This window comes from Macrotis lagotis, chromosome 1 (genome assembly GCF_037893015.1).
Source record: "Macrotis lagotis isolate mMagLag1 chromosome 1, bilby.v1.9.chrom.fasta, whole genome shotgun sequence".
NCBI classification, from domain to species: Eukaryota; Metazoa; Chordata; class Mammalia; order Peramelemorphia; family Peramelidae; genus Macrotis; species Macrotis lagotis.
In genome coordinates this window covers 660807660-660814458 of record NC_133658.1, presented here as the reverse complement: position 1 = coordinate 660814458, position 6799 = coordinate 660807660, and the positions used below count along the sequence as shown (strand labels likewise).

The following is a 6799-nucleotide window of genomic DNA, read 5'->3' as shown; positions in this document are numbered from 1 at the left end:
ATTCTTTTGCGAAAAAATTTGTCTTCGTACACTAGAGATCAAAAATGCCCCATGTTGATAATGATATTGATTTGTAATACAATGTATGTACCTTTTTTAATGAATATTTTGCCTTAAGATAAAATTCAGTTTAAACTGATAACTATAGAATGACTAAATTCTGTCTCATAGAAGAATAGGTATAGAATTCTACCTTATGCAAAGAATCTTACACTGATCATTAATTGTTGCTAAATTGAAAATTAGATTTGATTGGCAAGATACAGGAAAGGCATGTCATTTTTCATTCCATTAAAGGTCATATTTTCTCAAGTCCAGCTAATGAGAGTTTCATAATAGATACTTGGTAAGGAATTAATACAAAATATAGCTGACAGAGGCAAGAGTTTCTTAATTATAGGCATGGATTGATACATTAAAGAAGAGAGAAATTACTGGAATAAGAACTGATAATTTGATAAATATTGTAAAATTTATATGGCAATATGGAAAAATAGTTTAAGATTAATTTCTCTCTTCTTATATTAAGACATGCTTCAAATGGATACATGTTAACTAATTATAAAAATTTAAGTCACAAACAACTTAAGAAATTAATTAAATTTTAAAAAATTTCAGGCTGATGGATAGCAGTTCATGACAAAACAAGTTATAGAAAAGCAGAATAACAAATGTATAATTTTATTACATGAATTAAAAATAAATGTTTACAAACAAATCTAATAAATATAAGATTATAAAGGAACAGTATTTAACTTTGAAAAATTTTCAAAGCAAACTTCTCTGATAAATGACTCATTTTCCAAAATATATTATAAACATATTCAATTTATAAGTGTAAAAACCATTGTCCAAATGAAAAATGATTTAAATTTAAAGAAATGAATGAGTAGTGTTCAATTAACAAATGCCAGTTTATATACACTCATAAACAAAGTGTTCCAAATTATTATCACTGAGATTAAAAATGACCTCAAGGTAAACTACCACACTGATGGCAAATTTATCAACTTACAAAGGCTACAAACCAAGTTCAAAGTTGAGGGAGCATGATAATAATTTCTTTAAATCATTTTAAAGGTAGTTAACTATTGATTTGGGATAGACCTGTCTAATTTTCTACTTACTTATAGCAATATTTCACATTAATTCTTACTTAATAAATATGTTCATAAAAAATGTAGTATTCCTTTCTCAGTAGTGAGAAAAAATTTCTTTGCAAAACTTTTAAAATTTATTTTATTTACACATTACTAAAATAGTCTTGTAAGAGTGAACATAATCCCGCTTCCCCTCACATAAATTAATTTTAAAAAAACTCACAAGAAATAAAGAAAGAGAAAAAATGTGCTTCAGTCGGTGTTTTGTTACCATCAGCTCCATCTCTGGGGTATATCACATTCTTTATCATAAATCCATCAGAGAAATTACTTCCATATTTTCCCACAGTTGTTGTTGTTGCATGTAATTGTCTCCATCCATTTCTCCCCACTAGCAAGTATTATATTTTTTTCTATCCTTTCAATCTGTTCCTCTTCTAAAGAATACTTTGGGACAGCCAAGTGGCACAGTGGATGGAGCACAGGTCCTGGGATAAAGATGTCCCAAGTCTACAACCCACCACAGAGACCCAGTAACCACCCAATCCTGTGGTCCTGGATAGGCCACCCAATTCCACCATACTATATATGTTGTTTCCTTTTTTGAGCCATTTCTAATGAGAATGAAGGCTCATCATTCCCTCTTGCCTTCCCCCCCTTCCAAACACCTGCAAAAGCTACTTCTTGAATCTTTTACATGAAATATCTTTTCTATTCTAACTCTCCTTTCCTTTCTCCCAGTACATTTCCTTTTTTACCCATTTACTCAATTTTAAAAAATATACCTTCAAATTAGGCTCTCTCATGTGTCTGGATTATAAAAGCTCCTTCTTACTGCTCTAAAAATTGAGAAGGTTCATAGGTGTATTATCTGTATCATCTTCCCATGAAGGAACACATGCAGTTCATCATCATTAAATCCCTCACAATTACTCCTTTTTGTCTACCCAATCTATGGTTTACCTGAGTCCTATACTTGAAGATCAAACTTTCTGTTCAGCTCTGGCAATTTCAACAAGAACATTTGAAATTCCCCATATCATTGAAAGTCCATCTTTTCCCCTGGAAGAGGATGTTCAGTTTTGCTGGATAGTAGATTCTCGGTTGTATTCCAAGCTCTTTTGCCTTCTAGAATATCATATTCCAAGCTCTATGAGCCCTTAATGTGGATGCTGCTAAGTCCTATGTGATCCTGAATACAGCTCCAATGACATTCGAATTGTTTTGTTTTGGCTGCTTGTAGTATTTTCTCTTTGACATTAGAGTTCTGGAACTTGACTATGACATTGCTGGGGCTTATTTTTTAGATCTCTTTCTGCAGGAGATCAGTGGATTCTCCCAATTTCTATTTTTCCCTCTCCTTCTATGATATCAGGGCAATTTTCCTTTAGAAATTATTTAAAAATGAAGTGAAGGTTCTTTTTCTGATCATGACTTTAAGGTAACACAGTAATTTTTAAGTTGTCTCTTCTGCATCTGTTTTCCAGATTCATTATTTTTTCAATAAGATATTTCAGATTTTCTTCTAGTTTTTTAGTCTTTTTTATAGTTTAATTTTCTTGATTCCTCATCAGCTTCCTTTAGTTACATTCAACTTTTGAAGGAGTTATTTTCTTATTTTCTTCATAGAGTTTTATTATCTCCTTTTGCATCTTTTTAATTTTGCTTTTTAAGATATTTTTCTCCATATTAACTTTTTTAACTGTTTTATCCATTTGACACAAATTAGTTTTTAAAATGTTATTTTCTTCAGGATTTTTTTGGATCTCCTTGACTAAGCTGTTGACCTTTTTTCATGTTTCTCCTGCATCTCCCTCATTTTTCTCCTCAATTTTTCCTCTACCTCCCTTACTTAATTTTCAAAATTTTTTTTGAACTCTGAAATAGCCAGAGACCAACTTCTATAATTTTTGGAGGATTTAGATGCAGAAGCTGGAACTTTCTCATCTCCTGATTGTGTGTTTTGCTCCTCCATGGGACCAAAGTAATTGTCTATATTCAGGTTCCTTCTCTTTTGTTTGCTCATTTCCCCAACCTGTGCCTGGTTTGAGGATGCTTCCTAAGCTTTTGAGTATTATTGGGATACCCCACAAGGATCTCAGTTCCTTTAAGGTCTTATGAGAAGTTCTTACTACTTTTCTGACTGATGCTTTGGTCTCAGGATGACCATAGTTACATCCCTCTTCCCCAGGACTGTGAGGTAGTTCCTGTTCTATGGCAATGCGGAGTCCCCAAATGAGACCATGTTCTGAATATGGTTAAAGCCCAAAGAACTTGTCCTAGCACCAGAGGAGAGAGAGTGATAGTCTCCTCCACCCCTTACCTTCCAATGGGATGAGCATTCTGGAAGCAGATGTCAGGGGGTTCTGCAGGCCTGCTTCTGTTTCCTAGGATCTGAGCTGCACTGAACGTTGCAGCTATGCTGATGGCCATGGCTGAGCTGAGAGTCACACTGGCTCCCACTCACTTTGGCAAATGTTTCTCTACTGATCTTTCAAGTTGTGCTCATTGTTTCCTTTATTGGTATGTAGGTAAACTGCTTCTGATGCCAAGTGCCAGTGTTCCCCAGGATCCAGGCATCTAGGCATCCAGCAAGCTATTCCTGGAAGACTCTAGCATGATATTCTTCTCTGTGCTGTCACTGCCTCTATCCCCATGGAACAGAGCTTTCCCACTATCTTCCAGGTTACACTGGAATGGAAAATTGCCACACTGGATCCTTCTTTGGGTTCTGTTACTCAAAAAAATTAGTTAGATCCATAATTTTTTTTCCAGAATTTCATTTTATTCAAAATCTGGCCCATGAATTTAATCTAATTTTAATATTATAGGCTCATGCCCAGTCTTCTTCACAAAGGTGAGAAAGTGATCAGGGCTCAAGCCCATTGTAGCTGTGTTTATCATCGGATGGAAGTATACCTTTTCATATTCACCTTCCAGAAAAGCAGAGTCCAGGACAAATTTTAGGTCTCCCTGGTCACAGAAGAGAGCCAAGGGTGTGGCACAACCCTGGCCAACTTTTAGCTTTTCTAGCATAGACGTTTCATCAGAAAACCTCAAATTTCCACTTCCAACACCAAGTTGCTTGGCCAGATCATTCAAGTTAATCTTCCTTTTGTGAAGGACCATTACCAACCATTAATTCTTCTTCTTTTTTGTCTTTAAGAAACAGGTTCTTACTGTGTGCTCCTTTCAAATGCTGGATATGAGGCATCATTTCTTCAAACAGTAAATACCTCGGGTTGCTCCAGGCTCTCGGCCGGGATGGCCAGGTCCAGCAACTCGCCTCCAGGACCGTGCGGAGCTCGAGGCCGGGCCATGGCTCGCTGTGGGGCTCCCAGGCTGGCCTGGGACCGGCCCGCATACGTGGCACCGCCTAGATCCATAATTTTAAGGTTTTTGGAATATTTGGGCAGAGTTTCTAGGCAAGGCTGTTCTCATGCTTCCATCTTCGCTCTGCCCCTTTTTGTAAAACTTTAAAAATTTATGAGGAATATTTTTTTTTCTTTATATTGTTGTCTTTTTAAAATTTTTATAGTTTAAACATTTTTTTAGTTTCTTTTACTCTTTATTTTGTCTTATTTATCTTTGGATTTTCTAATTTAAGTAGGTTTTTTTTCTTGTCCATCTACAGCCAAAAGAATTATACTTAGAAACAGAATTCTTGAAATATTATTTTCTCCCCTCACATATTTAATTTTATTCAAACATTGATTGTTGGAAAAGAAAAATATTTTAGAATATTACTGATTCTGATTAAACAGCTTTTATTTTAGTTTTTACAAGGCAATGGGGTTAAGTGATTTCCCCAAGATCACACAACTAGGTAATTATGTGTCTGAACTGACATTTAAACTCATTTCCTCCTGACTGTAAGGCCAGGATTCTATCCACTATGCCACCTAGCTGTCCCTGATTAAACAGTTTTAATGTTCTATATTCTGACCCAATCCTAATTAACACTCTCTTCAAAGACATGCATTGTGCAATTGACCCAAAGAGGAAGAATACCATTTCATGAAGTATAAATGAATTACTTAAGGTAATGTAGAAATATTCCATCATGGAAAAACCTTCATGGAAGTAGGACAGAATGAAAATTTCCGATATTAACTCACTTTAACTTCATATGTTTTTGAGATTATTCTAATTTCCTTCATTGGTTAATTTATTTTATATCCTTGGAACATATATTCATATGGAATTTGCCTATAGTTATGAGCCTTAATAAATAGTTAAATCCATCTTTTCAAATACCCATATTAGGATTGCATTCATCTCATAATATTGTAATATATTTAAAACATATGCCTTATGATCACATAAAATGTGTTCACAGAATCGAAATTTAGTATCAAAAGAGGATTATCCTGAAGTACTAATAAGCAAAATTTCTTTAACTCTTGAGAAAAATTGGTCAAACAAGGACATATGAGTCAGTTCATTAGTGAAACCTTATGATCTGAAGAGACATTTCCCAAATAGAAAATTACACCTGTGTAAATATTTGCTAGTTTTCCAATTCTGTGATCAAATACAATATTATTAAATGTATAAAAAATGAAAAGACTGAGGATTGATTTCCTTTTCCCTTCTGAGTATTTTGAAAGATAATCTTTATTCAAATATCTATGAAGGAAATGCTCATCTGTTTCTGGGGGTATAGGGAGAAGATTATTTTTTCAGTGAGTAATTGCCTTTTCTAATTGAATTTCCAAGGGCATGGATAAAGTAACCAAGGATGTTATTGTGGAATGGTGTTTATGCATTTCACAGTACTGATACAGAAATTATCAGTTGATTAATTTGGGGTATAACTATATCTGTTAACCTCCGCTGGATAGGTACAGATAGATGGTTTAAATGTATTTACATGGCAGAACTTTGTGTCTTTAATTTTCTTAGAGGCCAAATCTGTTGGCTCATGGTTAGATATAAGTGACCATGAGAAAGTCTTTTTTATTTTATTTTCTTGATATTCAATTTTTACATTGTAATTTTCTGAATATGACATTTCCAACAATTAAATCCTTTCTTTGAAAAGAAATTGTCACTTATTTATTTCTAATTTATAAATTAGAGTTTTATAATAAAATCAACTAAATGGCACATTCAATAGACTACTGATACTACAGTGAAAAAAGATCTACATTCTAATCTGTCTTCAAACATTAGCACTGTAAACCCAGTTAAGTCATTTAACTTTATTTTCTGTGATTATCTCATGTGAAAAATGAAGATTATTTAAGAATCCCACCTTTTCCTGAGAAAATTTTTTAACATTTCATGATTTCATTGTATTATTAGCTATAGAAGATTTCTTTAAATGATACATTTTAAAACATCCAGCTGAATCTCATGATTTTTTCTTTCCTCTTTCCTTCAAACTCCCTTTTCACAAATAACTAATATGCCAATGTTAAATATGACTGTACTTATAAAAGTTTTACCAGACTGGTCACAAATCTTGAGTGGGGAGGGAAGGTAAAATGGTAGAAAAATGTAGAACTAATAAATTTGCTAAGGATGAATGTTGAAAATCTACCAATGCGTGCAATTCAAAATATAAAATAAAGTTTCAATTAAAAAAAGATTTAGAACAAACCCAATCTTTTCCTAACCCCTCCTTGATTCTCTCAATTATGAGTGACAACATAGGGACTTCCCAATCATGAATGTTTTTCATCTACTCACAGATT

General features: G+C 33.6%; 1 pseudogene; it reads right to left on the bottom strand.

Annotated features, from left to right (window-relative positions):
* Window positions 1-3908: 3908 nt before the first annotated feature.
* On the bottom strand, window positions 3909-4486 carry LOC141506082 (putative prolyl-tRNA synthetase associated domain-containing protein 1; annotated as a pseudogene).
* Between the last annotated feature and the right edge of the window lie 2313 nt (window positions 4487-6799).